This window comes from Triturus cristatus, chromosome 6 (genome assembly GCF_964204655.1).
Source record: "Triturus cristatus chromosome 6, aTriCri1.1, whole genome shotgun sequence".
Taxonomy (NCBI): Eukaryota; Metazoa; Chordata; class Amphibia; order Caudata; family Salamandridae; genus Triturus; species Triturus cristatus.
This window is the reverse complement of record NC_140589.1, coordinates 826,173,337-826,190,293: the sequence shown is the minus strand read 5'-3', so window position 1 is coordinate 826,190,293 and position 16,957 is coordinate 826,173,337. Positions and strand designations below refer to the sequence as shown.

Genomic DNA, 16,957 nt, shown 5'->3' with positions numbered 1-16,957 from the left:
TCTGATCCCCACATTCCAGAAAAGACCTACCGTTGAGCAACGGCGGCGAATCCTCTCAGCAGCTGCATCTATTCAGGATCCGGCCCGTTGGTCATCCCGGCATGGTGATGGCATAACCTCCTATGGAAGGAAGGACAAAGCAAAAGAAGAGAAAACAAGGTTAGTGCACTATTATTGGTCTCTTTTTTCAAAAATGCACCTTCTACAATTCTGCTAAATAAAAACTTCAAGACTTGTGAATAATCTCAATATAAACCCCCCCGCGCTATCTGCTCGAAGTTCAAGAGACAATTCGCAAATAAAAAAAAGAAATGGAGAATTCAAAAAAGAAAGAACAGTCACATAACAAAAGCGTATGACATAATATGCTGACGCCTGCAAATCCTCTCAGAGGCTGCATCTGTTCAGGAACTGGCCATCCCAGCATTGTGATGGCATAACCTCCAATGAAAGGAAGGACAAAGCAAAAGAAGAGAAAAAAAGGTTAGTGCACTATTAATGGTTTCTTTTCAAAAACTCACCTTCTTCAATTCTACGGAATAAAAACTTCAAGACTTGTGAATAATATCAATATAAAAAACCCCATGCTATCTGCTGGAAGTTCAAGAGACAATTTGCAAATAAAAAAAAAAAAGAGAAATAGATAATTCAAAGAAGGAAAAACAGTCACATAACTAAAGCATATGCCGTAATATGCTGACAGGGGGAAACCTGTGAACTGTTATCTGAAGCTCACAAAAGAAATGGGTAATTCTAGCCCACAAGAACAATACACATTTTCTGTGTTGTTATAAACATCTCTGAGTGTAAGTACTTTCATTGCTCAAATGCTATTTGTACTAACTATGTCAGTCAGTGTGTAGCAATGAAAATATAGTGTGTGTGTTCCTTCTCCTTAGTTACTCTCCTCTACACCCCTAAAAGACACACCCCGAAAGAATAAAACACGTGGGGCGTTCCCTAGCCGGATAGTGAGCTAGACACCACTCAGAGGCTTCAAGTTTGTGTCTCTTTTGTTATTTTGTCTAGACCCCTTTCCCTCCTAGGACAGCGCCTTATTTGAGGTTATAATTCCTTGGTCAGGCATTGTGTTGGGAGTGAGTAGGGTCCAACATCGTCTCTGTGGACAAGTTCTCCAGGTAAGTGGCCTGACACTCACCATTCTAGCTTCCTTGTCTGCCCATAGCTTCAAGCTGCATGGGGTCTCTGGTGCACTGTGGCGTGGCTCCTCTATATTCCTGTGCAAGGAAGCTGGCCAGTTGTAGTTGTAGGTCACTGCGGTCAATTGCAGAGGCCTCTTGTAAAGCTGTGTGGACTTTTTCTCCCAAACTTGTGGTTGCTGCGGATGCAGTCTCGATTTAGGTGCACTGTCCTTGTTCTGTGTTGATACCTTCTGACTTGGGAACATGTGACCTCAAATGTTTGCGATCACCTGTATGATGTTCCCCCAATGGTGTGAAGTGGCGGTGTGTTGGATCTTCAGGGTTTGACCTGCTCCTATTTTGAGTTGGGAGTAGTCCCCACTCAGGTTCGTTGTCCACCTTTTTGTATATTGTTGTCTTTCACTTCCGGCTATGTGGATGCTTGTGCACTTTGGTGTGTCTGACTTTCACTGCTGCTGATGGCTGTTTGTCACAGCCCTTCATGGTCAAGATCTGCCCAAGTCCTGTCACTTTGCATTTGCCTTTCATTTGTATTAAAGTTCTATCTGCTTTCTTTTGGTTGGTTTCCAATGCATTTGGCTATATGAAGTATTTTTAATTTTTATGGAGGCCATTTGTCACCTTTTGAGTGTCCTATTGTAGATGTGATTGTCTTGCTCCTACTCCTACTCCTGCACCTTGGGTTGTTTGTACAACCTTTCAGGCTGTGTCTACTTGTAGTGATCCATCTTACCCTCCAACTGGTGTAGGTTGGAGCAGTGCTGGCACTTTCCTTTGTAGCTGTGTCCTTTGGTGGGGGGCAGGAAGGGGTGTAATAGTAGCTCAGTGATTAATTTGTTGATACCTTTTCTGGTTCGGCTAACTTGGGTTGGTATCATGACTCTTTGCCTTCTTTTGAGCAATTTTAGTTTCAGTTGTCGTCACTAGTTTATGGTCCCTAATTTTGTTCCCTACCAACCTTTTGGTTCAATGGCATTTTGTGTTGTTCATGTGTCATTTTACAGTTTCTTTCTCCTTAGTATGGTTGTTGGCTGTGCTCATAGGTGTTGGGGATACATGTATTCGTTGGGCTTTTGCCTTGCTTTAGTGCTGCCTCTGTTAGGGATGCTGTTGACAAATATTGTGCCTGTTATGCTTTCATGATTTGGTTCCTCTACACCAGTACTAATGGTAGGATATTGGCGTTTGATAGACCCTTTGAAAGTTTTTCTCCTCAGATCCTCCGCCAAGTATCAAATAATGAGGCGAGGAATCTGTAGGTAGAAGTAGCCATTGGAACAAAAGTTACTTACTGTTGATAATGAACTTTCTGGTGGAAACTCTGTCTACTGGCAGATTCATCACCAACCTGATCACCTCCCCAGACTGATGAGTGTATAGGGTATTACCAGTGAGGTACAGGTTGTTTTTTAGGGGTGGGCGGAATTTGTGGAATTGCGTTACGCAAATCTCCGCGAAACGGTAAAAAATCTCCGCGAACACGCAGAAATTCCGCGAACACGCGGAATTGCTTGTTCGCGATGCTTTTTTCCTGTTCACAATTGCTGTTTGCGTGCTCGGGGAGAAATATCTCGCGAACACGCATTTTGAGATCGCGAACAAGCAAAAATTTCGCGAAATCGCAGAAAGCAGACTTTTCAGCAATTTCGCGTTCTCCGCGGAACGCGAAATTACGCAAATTCCGCAAATTCCGCGAGCGGAACGGAATTTACCGCCCAGGCCTATTGTTTTTGTCAGGAATTACGAGCCTTCCGCGCTTGCTCAGCTCGTTACAATTCCCATGAGGCCGTCGTGTAAAGGCGCATGGGATTTTAAGCGTGTGACGCACAGGGAAGACTGTGTATAATTCCGACTCCTGTGTTTCCATGGAGGATTCAACAGCTCCTGAGCGCCGGTCTCTAGGTTAGAGACGTGTTCCCGGCACCATTCGAACCCTCTCTTCCGTCTCCCTGAGGTAAGGGAGACTGCTCTTGAATGCCGATCCGGTATCTAAGTATAAGACTTATTTCTCGGCACCGTCAATTCCTCTCTTCAGTCTTTCTGAGGTAAGGGAGAAAGAAGCCACAGCGGAGAGGTCCTCTTTCTTTCACTACTTTTGTTTCACGTTACGAGTCCCTGAGGAGGAATTCCTTCATTTCTAAAGAGTCTAGGTGGGCTGTTACATTTCCTTTCTGCTTCTGTTCCTCAATACTCTGCCGAGGAACGAAGCGAAAAGGAAATGTTTGCTGGGGCAAAGACACTCCGCGTTGTTATTATTTCTTGCCAATACGTCTCTCCTGAAGCAGGAAAAAGTACATTCCATGTGAGAGGGAGATCAGGATAATCTTCCTTTCATATTGCTCTTTCTTTCCATTCATTATTTCATTTGTTGATCGGCCAGGTCAAATCAGTTACATGGCAACGCTGGTTTTAAAGACCTAAACTCTCTTATGTACTCCTTGACCATTCTGTTGGATTAGCGTTCAGTGTGAACTTGAAGAACCAGGAATTAATGCAAATCTTCAATTAATTTCCTTGGATCAAACTGAGCTCTGCTATTATTGATGCTTCATATATTATTTGTTGTCTGCATAGCACTATTCAGTTGAATGTTATGAGGTATGTAAGATTATTGAATGGTCATCTGTGTCAAGGTGAATAAGGTATGAACTGTCTCTTTTTGCGCTTACAGGTTTCAGCAGGTCTTCTGCTGTTTTACAATACAACTGAGGTGGCATACCAGGAAGCAGGGCCTATCTAGTTATATGCTAGGTATATAGGTGTTCTGTATTCGCAAGTGAGAATTACCTGGGGGTAGTGAATATATTGAAGGTATGTTTTCTTTTGTTCTTTCAGATGTCTAATTCCCTGCTGTTCCTTTTTTGAATGCCCTTTCCCTTGCCTGCTCTCCCTTTACTCTGTGTTTGATTATTCTCAGAGTCTGGGCTAACAGGAGGTGGACCCCTTTGTGCAGCATTCCGGTTCCGAGGAGAATTCGCTTAAGGATCCGACGGATCCAACAGTTTTTCTGCACTGCATATCTTAGATTTCATCAAGACTGTCCTGAGGGTAAAAGGAAAAAAGAACGAGAACTAGCATCAACGCACTGGGTGACAACATAGATGGCTTTTTAACTGCATATCTAGGAGGTGTTGGAGTTTGGTTGAAGTCATGGCATCATCAGTTGATGTGAGAGAGCTGTTACAAATTTGCCCTATCCAGTCTGGCACCTGGAGGATATCTTGAGATGAGGAACTTGCAGGTAGATAGGCTATTCCACAGAATGATTGTTACTGAAGGTAAGTTACTATTTCGTTTCATCTAGTTGATCCTGTTTTGTTTTGTACCATCCTGTTTATATGCATCTTTCAGCTGTTCTTGAGGTATGAGCTGTGAAATCTATTCAATATTTCACTTTCATTGAAAAGCCCATCTTGGAAAATTAAATGTTACTTACTGTATTCCTAATCCTCCATCATGGAAATTATGATTGAAGTCAGAAAAAGCCCTGCCACCAATTCCACCCCCATTCCTGTAAGGAAATCAATGGAATGGTAAAAGGTTGACAAAAAAAATAATTGCTGAACTATCAAAATGACTGATATTTATCCGCCACTGATGCGCATTATGGAGACATAGGACCTATTTACTATGTTGGTCGGAGATACCTCCAAACAACACCTATTCAGGGATGGGACTGCTTGACCAAAGGTCGCCGGTTCCAACAACTCCATTTGAATGCAACCACACATGGTGCGGTTGCAAACTTCTGTTTTTCAATAGGAGCTTGTGCAGCGGGTCGAAACCGCCCGCAGCATAAGCTCCCAGTGAAAAATTGAAGTTTGTAAACATCCCTGCACATGGTGGCTGCCACACGGTGCAGGGATGTTTAGTGGGGAACCATAAGTGCCCTTCAGGCCCAGATGCGGAGGGCCAGGGGTGAAGGGGGCCCTGCTGGGGGTCCCCAAAGTCAGTCTCTGACAGCCAATCCATGTTGGAAAGGCCAGCATGGATTGGCTGATGGAAACCAACATCATAATCCTGACGGCGGAAACACCGTCCTTAAGGTATTATGATCTCTTTCTGACTGGTTGACGGGCTCCTTGAGCCAGTCGTAACCATGTCAGATTCCCCCGCCAGTTTAAACTCCGACCGCCGTCATCATAATATGCCAGTCGGACTTTAAACCTACCATGTCGGTCAGAAAGCTTCCGACCAGCAGTCTGCGACTTTCCGACCAACATCATAATCAGACCCTTAAACTGATGGTTTCAATGTAGCCCCATTTTAAAACATTTCATCTTTCTTTTAAAGAAGTAATTAGAAAAGTGTTTTTCATCTCCTTTTAAAAAATACGTCATTTTTCATCCTACTGAGGTTTCCGTTAACACAAAAAAATCAACTGGTTAATCTATTTGATGTTGCCTTTCAGTAGGCCTGTAAAATAAAAACATTTTTCGTGGAAGACAAGTTTCTGGTTTCAAACAAAGGCTCAAAAATATTCAATATTTATAATTCATTCAGTTTTGATTCCCATAATGTAGGAACTAGATTACAGGTAAATATTTTTTCTATTTGTGACCCTAATGAGTTTCACAGATCTAGGAGATTTATTTGCACACAGATCTTGAGTGCCCAACAGAACACAAATGTGCGTGTATTTGAGCCTATACAGTTGTGTTCTCAAGTACATTGGGCAAGCACATGTTACTCTTCACATTGTGGCGTGGCCTTAATTTGTAGGCCTTGAAGATTCCATTGACATCTCAATCCGAGCTCACGTACTGTGCTCTGACCCCCAGTGGGATGCCTTTGTGTAGTAAATTACTTGTCTACTATTCTCCACTGTACTGCTCTGCTAGAATGTTTCATGACATCATAGAATGTCTGAGTGCCTCTCTGGGTGAGATTGTCAGTTGGTCAACTCAGGCTGAGCTGTTGGGAGCTTGCTCCTGGTGGGGTTATCTCTGTACCATCTAACTTCTCCTACCATCCTGACCACCTATGCTGGAACCAAGCTACTAATAAAGAAGTATCCTACATGTACAGATGGACTCCGTATCTTCCTTTACAACAATTTTGGCGACGATCTTAAGAACTGACGCATGGAGTATGCAGTAAGGATATCTAAGGGGGTCTGTTTCAAACACATCCTTTGGTGCACGAACAAGGCAGCTGACATTACCTGATTCCCCCCCTGGCTATTTGGGGGCTCCCACAACGCTGTAACTAAGGATCCTCCCTCCGCCTTCTGCTGTAGCGCTGGTGAGACCGGCGACTACCGGCTCCGGAAGAACTACGCTACCCAGGCTCCCTCAGGGCATCGGAAGCGGGGACACGGTGTTTGGCGCGCGTTGGCGCTTGAAAAGCGACTCCACCCCCGGCTGAATGGGGTCTGTTTCAAACACATCCTTTGGTGCACGAACAAGGCAGCTGACATTACCTGATTCCCCCCCTGGCTATTTGGGGGCTCCCACGACGCTGTAACTAAGGATCCTCCCTCCGCCTTCTGCTGTAGCGCTGGTGAGACCGGCGACTACCGGCTCCGGAAGAACTACGCTACCCAGGCTCCCTCAGGGCATCGGAAGCAGGGACACGGTGTTTGGCGCGCGTTGGCGCTTGAAAAGCGACTCCACCCCCGGCTGAGTGGGGTCTGTTTCAAACACATCCTTTGGTGCACGAACAAGGCAGCTGACATTACCTGATTCCCCCCCTGGCTATTTGGGGGCTCCCACGACGCTGTAACTAAGGATCCTCCCTCCGCCTTCTGCTGTAGCGCTGGTGAGACCGGCGACTACCGGCTCCGGAAGAACTACGCTACCCAGGCTCCCTCAGGGCATCGGAAGCGGGGACACGGTGTTTGGCGCGCGTTGGCGCTTGAAAAGCGACTCCACCCCCTGCCTCGCGGGACCGCGCGCGGGCGGCGCCGGGCAAAGGGCGGGCCCTCTGTAGCCCTCAGGAGCCGATGGAGGCCGGGCTGGGCCTACCCTTTTGACTTCGGTCAGTACTGTTGTAGCTTTGTTTTCACTGTATTTGTTAGCGGACTGTTATTAGTTCAATCTGCTTGTGCTTCATTACATTGACGCTTCTTAGTATTTGTAACTTTGATTGTTGGGGTTGGGTTATTATTCGTATCACTATGACTAACTACTCTAACAAGGGTACCCTTGATAGTTATTTATTGAAAACTAACTTAGGGCCAGATCGAGAAGCCACTCTTACAGAATTAAGGGCTAGGCGGCGTAATTCGATAGAGCATATTAAAAACATGTCTTCAATTACAACCTCCCCTCATGAAGTAACTCCTTCAGACAAGAGTGCCCCCCCCCCATCAAGAAATTTTAACTCTTCCGGATAATAACGATTCCCTAACCTCCCCTGGTAACCCAAACATGGCTGCTCTATCTAAACATTCACCTTTACCTATTTTATCCCCCCCATTGATGTAACTAGTGAATCACTTACACCGAGCCATACATTATTGCAAATCTCGAAGCCTTCATCTCAGAATGTTATCGCCCCTAGGACACCAAAATCATCACACTTGTTGCCCAGGAAAAGAAGGAAGATAGACACTATGTTGCGCAAAAGTAAAAAAAAATTCAATAATAATTCGATATTGGCTCACACTGATGCAGGCCCTACTCCCTGCATTGATAGTACACCTCTTCCTGGTACCTCTGTACCCTGTTCTGTAAATGACATTACTATTGTGGATCTAATGGGCAGTATAGATAAATTATTTAAATCTCATATGCTACCCATTGTCGATAGTTTAAAAACTATTGAAAAAAGGCTGGAGAGAGTAGAATCTCTAATGGGAGGCAAATGGGATACATCTGTGAATTCTATGAAGCCAAGAATGATGTTCTCCACTACTTCAGCTTCTGTCGTACCACCTTCCACTTTACCACCATCGCTAGAGATAGTCCCTCAAGCTGATTGTAATACAGACAATACAATTAATAACTACGATGAAAGAACTACCATCCCAAAGCCAATTCATTTAAATAGGGTCAGTGACTGCCGGGAGGGAAATATCCTATTACAAGGGGGTTCAATGCCTGTCAGCAAAAGTTGTAATTTGATTCCCATGGTCAAGACGCGAGGGCCTTTTTCTATCGACCTTCCACCGGAAGCTGTCCCTCTTGTAGTAGTGCTTGCGGGTGTTCCTACTCTAAAGGACGAAACCATAGAGGGATATTCACAACTAAAAAACAAGGTTATCCATTGGCTAGGTCAAAACCGCCCTCTTCCTTCGTATGTCAACGGGGAAATCTTACATGTTAGGCGACTACCTTGGTTGGGTAAAACACCAAAAAATATAAACGGGGACATTATTATAATCAATTTTAGGGACTCTAGAGCTGTTAGCCATATTTTACATTGGCACATGAATAATAGGAGATCTTCCATTACCACTTGGGAACTAACCCATTTTTTTCCTAGATCCAGGCCAGGTTCGATCTCCAACTGTGGGGCTCCATTTTGTATACAACCTAACTCTTTGATCCCGTTGAGTAATCGATATGAGGTGTTAGATAACCTCGAAGATGTAGATTGACTTGAAAACAACAAGGTTATGATAGTGAGTCCTGTTGAGCCACTATCAGATACATTCCTTCTCTGTAATGAGCCAAGATATCTACCTTTAAAAGCGGGTACAGATATCTGTCCTAATGATCTCACTGTCTCTGATCCTCTACTTTTAGTTAATAGCCCGACCAATCTTCAGGGAACTATGGGGAACTTATTCTCCTGGAATATTGCTGGGGTCACCTCCAAATTGGAATCTGTGGAGTGGACATGTTTTGTCAATAAATTCGACCTATGCATATTCCAGGAGACTTGGACATGTGAACCCTGTTTTGCTCAGGGTTACCTGAATTATTCTGTACCCGCTTCAAAGGGTCCTAGGGGTAGACCCATGGGTGGCTTAACAATATGGGTTCGCCAGTGTTTAAAGATGGTTATCAAAGTTTTTGATACTAAAAATTATGATATCCAACTAATTAGATTGGTTTTAGATAAATTAGGTTGCCTGGATATTAACAATGTTTATGTTCGGAGTAACAGGGGAGGGAGGTCCGAGGTTTTAGTTGCCCTGGATAGTCTTCTCGAAATTCATTCCCCGAACAACAAAATTGTTATTGCGGGCGACTTTAACAGAACATTTGAACCCTTAATTAGCGAAGATGATTTATTTGGCGATGAGGAAGATCGACAATGGGGTGTCCCTAAACTAGAACTCCCTTCGGTTGTGCGCTGGACTGCTGATGTTATTGGTTTAAACACCCTATGTTTTGAAATGGGTTTAAGAGCTCTAAATGGTAGGACTAGTGGTGATAGGAATGGGGCAAGTACATTTGATAATGGCCGACATAACAGTAGAATTGATTATGTGTTATGTAGTTTAAAATGATGGCCTATGATTTGTGACATGGAGGTTGTAGAAAGGATCGAGAGTGATCACAACCCCCTGTGCGCAACCCACAAATGGTGGTCCCATACTACCCCCCCCCCCCCCCCCCCTTAGGCTCTCGTGTGACTGCCCTTCCCCGGAATATCCCCACAAATGATATGCGGAGACTAAAATGGGAAAGCGTAGCAATTAATCACCAGGCTATTGTTAATATCAATGGTCAGGTTGATATAGCAATATTAGCTATAGAGCAGTCCAATGCTCTTGGCATTGGCTTAGACAAGGTTGAGGAGTTACACAATTCTCTCTTTTGTACAATTAAAAAGTATTTCCTCAAACCTTTGCAAAACAAAGGTAATAGAGCCTTTAAGCCTGCTAAGTGGTATAATGAACAGTGCAGGGATGCACGATTAGCCCTAAGTAAAGCTATTAAGGGGGGGCAATCTGCGCTAATCCAAGCTGCCAGAAAGAATTATAAAACTAGTATATCTAAGGCTAAAAAAGCTTGGGACGAACAACACTGGTCCGAGTTAAAGGCAGCTAGTGATAGTAGGGATTCCCGGTTATTCTGGCACATCGTTAGGTGGGGAAAATCGGGTTTTCCCGAGCCCCCACATAACAATGTGCCTGAGGAAGAATGGATAAAATTCTACAAAAACCAGTATGCTGCACCTAACAATGATAACTTGGCCCAGGAAACTAGTGTAGATCTCCCCAAAGCAAATCCCTTTGGAATAGCCGAAATTTTGCTGGCCCTGAATACGGTTGCTCGTGGGCGTGCCCCCGGTCTGGATGGTGTGCCAGGTGATCTATTTGTAAATGATAAAGAGCGCTGGAGTCAGTATATCCACCTTCTTATTAATGCTATTGCTTTGGGTGCAGCAGTACCAAAATCTTGGCAGGGTGCAGTAATCATTCCTGTCTTTAAGAAAGGTGATCGATCCTTGCCGGGCAATTATAGGCCAATAAGCCTTATAGACACCATTCAAAAGGTTGTGGGACGTGTAATCGTCAATAGGCTCCTGGATTGGGTGGAAGAGATTAATGCTCTTTCACCATTTCAGGCTGGCTTTCGATGATCCACAAGTACGGTGGATCAGGTTTTCCGTTTTACGTTGTTACGATGGAAGACGGTTGTGCTGGGTAAAGGAAGCCTGTATGCGGCCTTTGTTGACCTACGGGCCGCTTTTGACCTTGTCCCCCGATCCAAGTTATGGCGGTTCTCAAGAAGCAGGATCTTCCTTGCGACCTATTATCTTTAATAATGAGGCTACACGAATCCAACTACGCTAGAATTCAGTGGGGGGATTAGGTTCGGTAACCTCGGACTTCCCTGTTGAGAGGGGAGTCCGACAGGGATGTTCGATGGCTCCCGTCCTTTTCACCTTATATATTAATGATGTTGTTGCGCGCATGACTTCCGCACAAGTAGACGCACCTTTTTTAGCTGGGATTAAAACCCCCATTTTAATGTTTGCAGATGACACGCTCATCCTATCTAAAACTCCAAGTGGATTGCAGTCTGCCTTGTCTATTTTCGATCATTTTTGTGGGGAGTATGGCCTAGAGGTTAATACTGCCAAAACAAAGCTTATGACTTTTAATCCCCACCGTAGCTTTAAATCTAAAATTATTTTAAATGACCGTCCGCTAGAAGTAGTGAATACCTTTACATATCTGGGCATGCACATATCTAGCGAGAAGAGTTGGCGGCATCATATTGACATTGCTACGTTGAGACATAGGCAACTGGCTGGTGCTATTTGCATAAAGCACAGAAAATCACTAACCAAACCCGTAAAACCTGCCTTACAGGTTTACGAAGCAAAAGCTCTAGGCTCTGCTTTGAGAAGGTTGCTGCTCTTCAATCCTCAGAGAACAAATTTCTTTTGGGCAATAACAGGTGTTCCTAAAAGCACCCCACTGTTGCCTCTTAAATATGACCTGGGTAGAAAAGCAGTTTCAGACTTGGTCCAACTTCGTCCGATTCTATATTGGCGTAGGTTATGGACGACTCCTGTGCTTTCCCACTATGCAGAGGGTTTCTTAGATATTATACAATCCGATGTGTCCCACAAAATAGGATGGTTAAAATCATTGAGGACATCCCTGGTTGAGCTTGGCATGAGCACACTCTGGGACGATCCGGCAAGAGCCATTTTTCCATCTAAAAGCACTCTTAAGACCATCTATTGGGAGATGGTTGCCCACCGGTGTTGGAGCGACCCGGGTGCTGGCTCTATGACCGGAGAGTTCCTAGAGGCCAAGATGTATCCCTGTCTAGAACCATATTGGGACATCATAACAAAGCCCAGAGAAAGGAAGCTCCTTTTCCAATTGAGAGCAGGTGCACTCCCCCTTAAATTTTTGTCATCTAAGTGGGTAGAGGGATCCTGTGATAGATGTCCTGCTTGTACTAGTAAAGAAACAATCGGTCATTTTTTATTTGTTTGCAGGTTTTACGCGACCCCACGGCGTATCTGGCTATCCCCAATGTGTAAAAATCTGGGAACAGCCAGTGGTACCGTGGCCCTGCGTATCATATGCACTAGCAATTTGCCTTGGATTTCAGTAGCTACTGCTAAATACCTAGGGTGGGCGTGGATGATTAGACAGAGATTGCTAGTCATTTGACTATTCTCTTGTTTTGGAAGAGACTGCTAGTCCTTCGACTATTCTCTCCCATGCTATTCTCTTCTGCATTCAAAATTTTTATACCTTGGGTTTTAATCTATTTTTATCTAATCATTTTACCTTTTTAAAAGACTATCTACCGCTAATAGTACAGTATGTTTTATATAGGGAATAATTAAGTCAGTAATTTGTAGAAGTATGCTTTGTATCCGTTGTCTTGTTTGTAATTTAATTGTATTTTAATCCATTGTATGTAATTGTTAATGTAATTGTATTTTGCTTTTAAGAATGAAATTCGAATAAAGCATATTTTAACTGATATCTAAGGAACCAAAGGATAAAGTACTAAAGACATCAAAGACTTTCAAGGAGTAAGGACAACTAAGGAACCAAAGGATAAAGCATTTAAGACATCAAAGACTTTCTAAGGAGTAAGGTCAACTAAGGAGGACTTTCTGTATCAAGCAACTAAGAAACCAAAGACTTTCAAAACGTCAATTGAAACTCACACGTTTTTTTTTATTACTATTACTGAGTCTGCTGTCACCTGGAAGTCTTCTACATTGATCTGTCTCTCCAGCTACACACTTCCCACAGGCGCTACGAGTTTCTCTCTTTTGGCACACTCTCCAAAACAGATAGATAGACGCTACTTATTGATCTGCCTGTGAAGCTTGCTCGAGAGTAACCGGCAGTGTTGCAAAAGACTTAAGAGTGTCCAGAAAGCGGCACCGTTGGTAAGCTCATGCGCATTTTTGGATAAGTTATATTCAGTGTCTCGGAGTACTTTGCTAGCTGCCCCAGCGTATTGTAGCGTATTGTTGTGTTACAAGGGGCATGTCTAGTGAGCTGACGCGCATGTTTGGAGAGGCAAGGACCGGGGCTGTGTTATACCGGTGTGTGGGCACTTTACGTTGCTGATTTGGGATGTTCAAGATATTATCTTTGCTTCATGGCAGTTTAACCGCTGGCTTTCAAATAGCCCACGAGCCCCACCACGCGCATACACTCGACGCGTGCAGCCTTACCGGTCTAGTCATGCCTGCAATCTTTCTTCTGTGACGTCCGTCTCCTCTTCCAGCGACTTGCTGCGGTGGACGCTTTGGTGCACGCTCCTGCCGCAAGCCACCCTGCACAGCGTCAGGGATGCGTGCCGCCATTTTCTGTTTGGAAATTTTCCTCCTTCTTGGCAATCTTCATTGCGGTGTACTCTTTTTGCCAATAAAGTTTTGAGGACAACAAAATTACCCGGTCGGTCTTACATTATGAGTCACACGTGGCCAACGGGCAGGGCAGCACAGAAAGGGGAGGACATTGCGCAACTTACGAAGAGGTAATGGAACTTTTGGCTCACGATCAGGCGTGTGACCTAGGACGGAGCTTTGAACATTGTGGCACTTAATTTCAACGGCGGAATTCAGCGAATGCACACTGAAGAGACTCAAGTGTTCTACATTGTATGCTGGTAGCTGCGGGAGGCCTTGTGTGGAGACCTCGGGTGAAAGACCGGTCACCGAAGTCTAACAATTCCTCCTTGGTTATAATGCCTTTAACATTTCCTCCTTGGTTATATTGCCTTTACTCATGTAGCAATTCTTGTATTGGTGTGTAAGTTGTGGGGGAACTCATTACTTCAATTCTCTGTATAATGTTGTGTCCTGAGCGGGCGGTTAGTGCCTCAGTGCTCCAACTTTGTTTGGAAGAAAAGTTTGTTGTGTGACTAAACATTGAATGTACTCTTTTCTTTGGGGGAGGTTGTGTGCGGGTTTAGTGCCTCAATTCAGACTTGGTGTTGTTTGAAGGGCTATTACCCTCCGGTGTACCCTATTTAGGGGAGGTTCCGTCATTTGTGGGTATTCAATGCCCCGTATCAGATCCCAGGGTGAGCACCCTGTGGTGTACCCTACACTATGTAGGGGAGGTTGTGTTGCTTGTGGGTAGTCAATGCCTCACGTGTGTCCTCAGGGTGTCTACCCTGTGATGTACTTTATCTAGTGGAAGTTGTGATTTTTCCAGGGTTAGTACCCTGTGGTGTACCCTACGTAGGGGAGGTTGTGTAGCTTTCCACGGTTAGTACCTTGTGGTGTACCCTATTTAGGGGAGGTGGTAGTTTGTTTTTGTTTTTTTCAGGGTTAGTACTCTGCGTTGTTCTCTATTTCTAGTGGAGGATGTATTGTTTCCGGGGTGTGTACCCTTTGGTGTACCCTACCTAGGGGAGGTTGTGTTATTTTTCCAGAGTTAGTACTCTGTGGTGTACCCTATTTAGGGGAGGTGATGTTGTTTCCAGGGTGTCTACTCTATGGTGTACCCTATTTAGGGGAAGTTTTCTTATTTCCAAGGGTTAGTACCCTGTGTTTTTGGTGTAGGTTGTTTGGTTAATTCCTAGCGTTACAATGGGTCTTCTTTTCATGTTGACACTATGCTCCGGTCGAAGTCCGCCTGCATGGAACTCGTGGCCAAGGGTTTCATGTTTGTAGGGCTTTGAGTGTGAAGTTTTTTCTGGTGTTTAGACCTCTTCCCCTCCTAGTGGATTTTAAGTGTCAGCATGCCTTCTAGCCTAACCAGGGGAATCTTTGTTTCTTTCCAGAGCGTTTTCTCTCTGGTGTATCTTTCTTGTTGAGGTTGCACTCTTCCGGTTATCTAGAGTGAATCTAACCCTTGTTCTACCTTTTATTGGGGATGTTGTTTTCTCCCAAGGGTCTGTGTTTACACCCACCTTTGTTTAACAGGGTGTCTACTCTGTGGTGTACCCGCTTATGGGGAGGTTGTGTGGGTGACCGCCCTTCTTGGTTGCATCGGTTTTTCTTCTAAGCCATGCTGTGTTTTTCCCTAAGGGAGGGGGATGGGGCGTGTAGTAATGTTGTTTGCAATTTTACTGTTTCTCTTATTTTTGCATCTGAACACATTTCTGTTCATGCCAGTGAAATTCCTGATACCTCATGCAATACACCTGTGAATATGTGCATCTCATTCTTGCCAAAGATATACTGAGGTATCTTATTTGTCTTTACCTTTACTTCTGCTGTTGTTCCCTAAGGAAGGAGGATGTGTAGTAAATTACTTGTCTACTATTCTCCACTGTACTGCTCTGCTAGAATGTTTCATGACATCATATAATACCTGAGTGCCTCTCTGGGTGAGATTGTCAGTTGGTCAACTCAGGCTGAGCTGTTGGGAGCTTGCTCCTGGTGGGGTTATCTCTGTACCATCTAACTTCTCCTACCATCCTGACCACCTATGCTGGAACCAAGCTACTAATAAAGAACTATCCTACATGTACAGATGGACTCCGTATCTTCCTTTACAACACTTTCCTACCCACTCCCTCCTCCCTTCTGATACAACCATGCTACTGTTCCCATCCTTTTACACACTGATGTAAACCTTTCCTGTTACCTTTCTGTAAAATGAGTATTGTAAACAATGCTCTCCTTCCCACCGTCTTGTTAACTTCTGAACCCATTAACACAAAAGAAGCAAGATTGTCAAATAAAATATTTTCTTGGCTGGAATGGGTCATCCGAATCTTTTTGTCTCTGCAGTAAATAATGGTTTTATATATAAGACTGTAAAATATTAAATCCTCCTTAAGCTCCATTATATCATTTAATTTTTAGCTATATTTTCTGTATATTTGAAACGTGATATGTGTATTCTGAATTCCAAATCTTCTGAGACCTTGTACAACACCATCTGGGGTATTATTTGTGCTTTGTAATCTGCCTAAAAAAAATAGAAAAGAAGAGAACAACTTTATGCAGTCATTAATACTTCATTGTATCTTATTGTTTGAAGTTTGTCTTTTGCAATGAAATTCCCCCAAATATTTTTATCTTAAGCTTGGTTACCCACTGATATCTTCCATCCCTCTTGAAGATTGTTGCTGTGTAATCTTTTGCGATTGTTGATACCACAATGATGGAAATAGTAGAATGAATAATGTCTTGTGTGTGGTCAGTGACCTAGCCTCTAAGTGGCTAGGGAGTGTAACCACCACCGCATTTGTGCCAACCTGCACCATCAGTTCTAAAGTTAACTGGCATATCATGAAACAGTGGAGCTTTTCTCATAGTTTCCATAGGTAAAACCCCAAAGTTGAGAATTGATTTTGTAACATATAAAATCAATTTCGCTGACACACTAGGAATTTTCTCCCAGTGTCATTTTTCTTGCTTAGGATGGTAATGCTGTGTTTCAACAATAAACAACATTGAGTTCATGAAATTGGAAGGTCCCCTTAAAATAGGCTGATGAAGGATGTTTTAAATGGTACAGGCAGTGGTGGCTTAGCAACCCCAAACCCTGAAAAGTGAATGAAATGAGGGATGCAAGATGTCATTATTTAATGTTTGATGTTTAGCAGATATCCTATTACAGCCAACCTCTCAATGAAGCTGCGAGTTCTGTTCATTGTGATTTCTGTAAATCTAGTATTAGGCTGTCCACCTTGATTCTGTGCAGCTTGAAGAAGCTGTTTCCTTTACCAAAGCTTGGTCGTGTAGCATTTGAATTGTTGTTTACATAAATGATCTTGAACAGTGTGTGTGTACAGGTGGCCACACATGATGGTAAACAGACCTCTGGACTAAGAGGCAATAGGATATCCTTCAGGAAATTGTGTTTGCAGCTTCTGAAAGAGTAGTGTAAAGTCCTTGTTTATTTAGATCACAAACATACTTTTAAATTGATGAAGGTATTCGTTCTATACTGACCTTCCCCTAACAATGCAAATGAGTTTGATTAAGTCTATATTTGTGTT

The 16,957-nt window shown here is 43.6% G+C and overlaps 1 protein-coding gene across 1 annotated transcript in view; it reads left to right on the top strand.

The window, feature by feature from the left end:
- The window catches only part of LOC146817937 (uncharacterized), a 1,667,073-nt gene that overhangs the window by 442,193 nt on the left and 1,207,923 nt on the right, over positions 1-16,957 (top strand). The gene's annotated exons all lie outside the window — the stretch shown is intronic.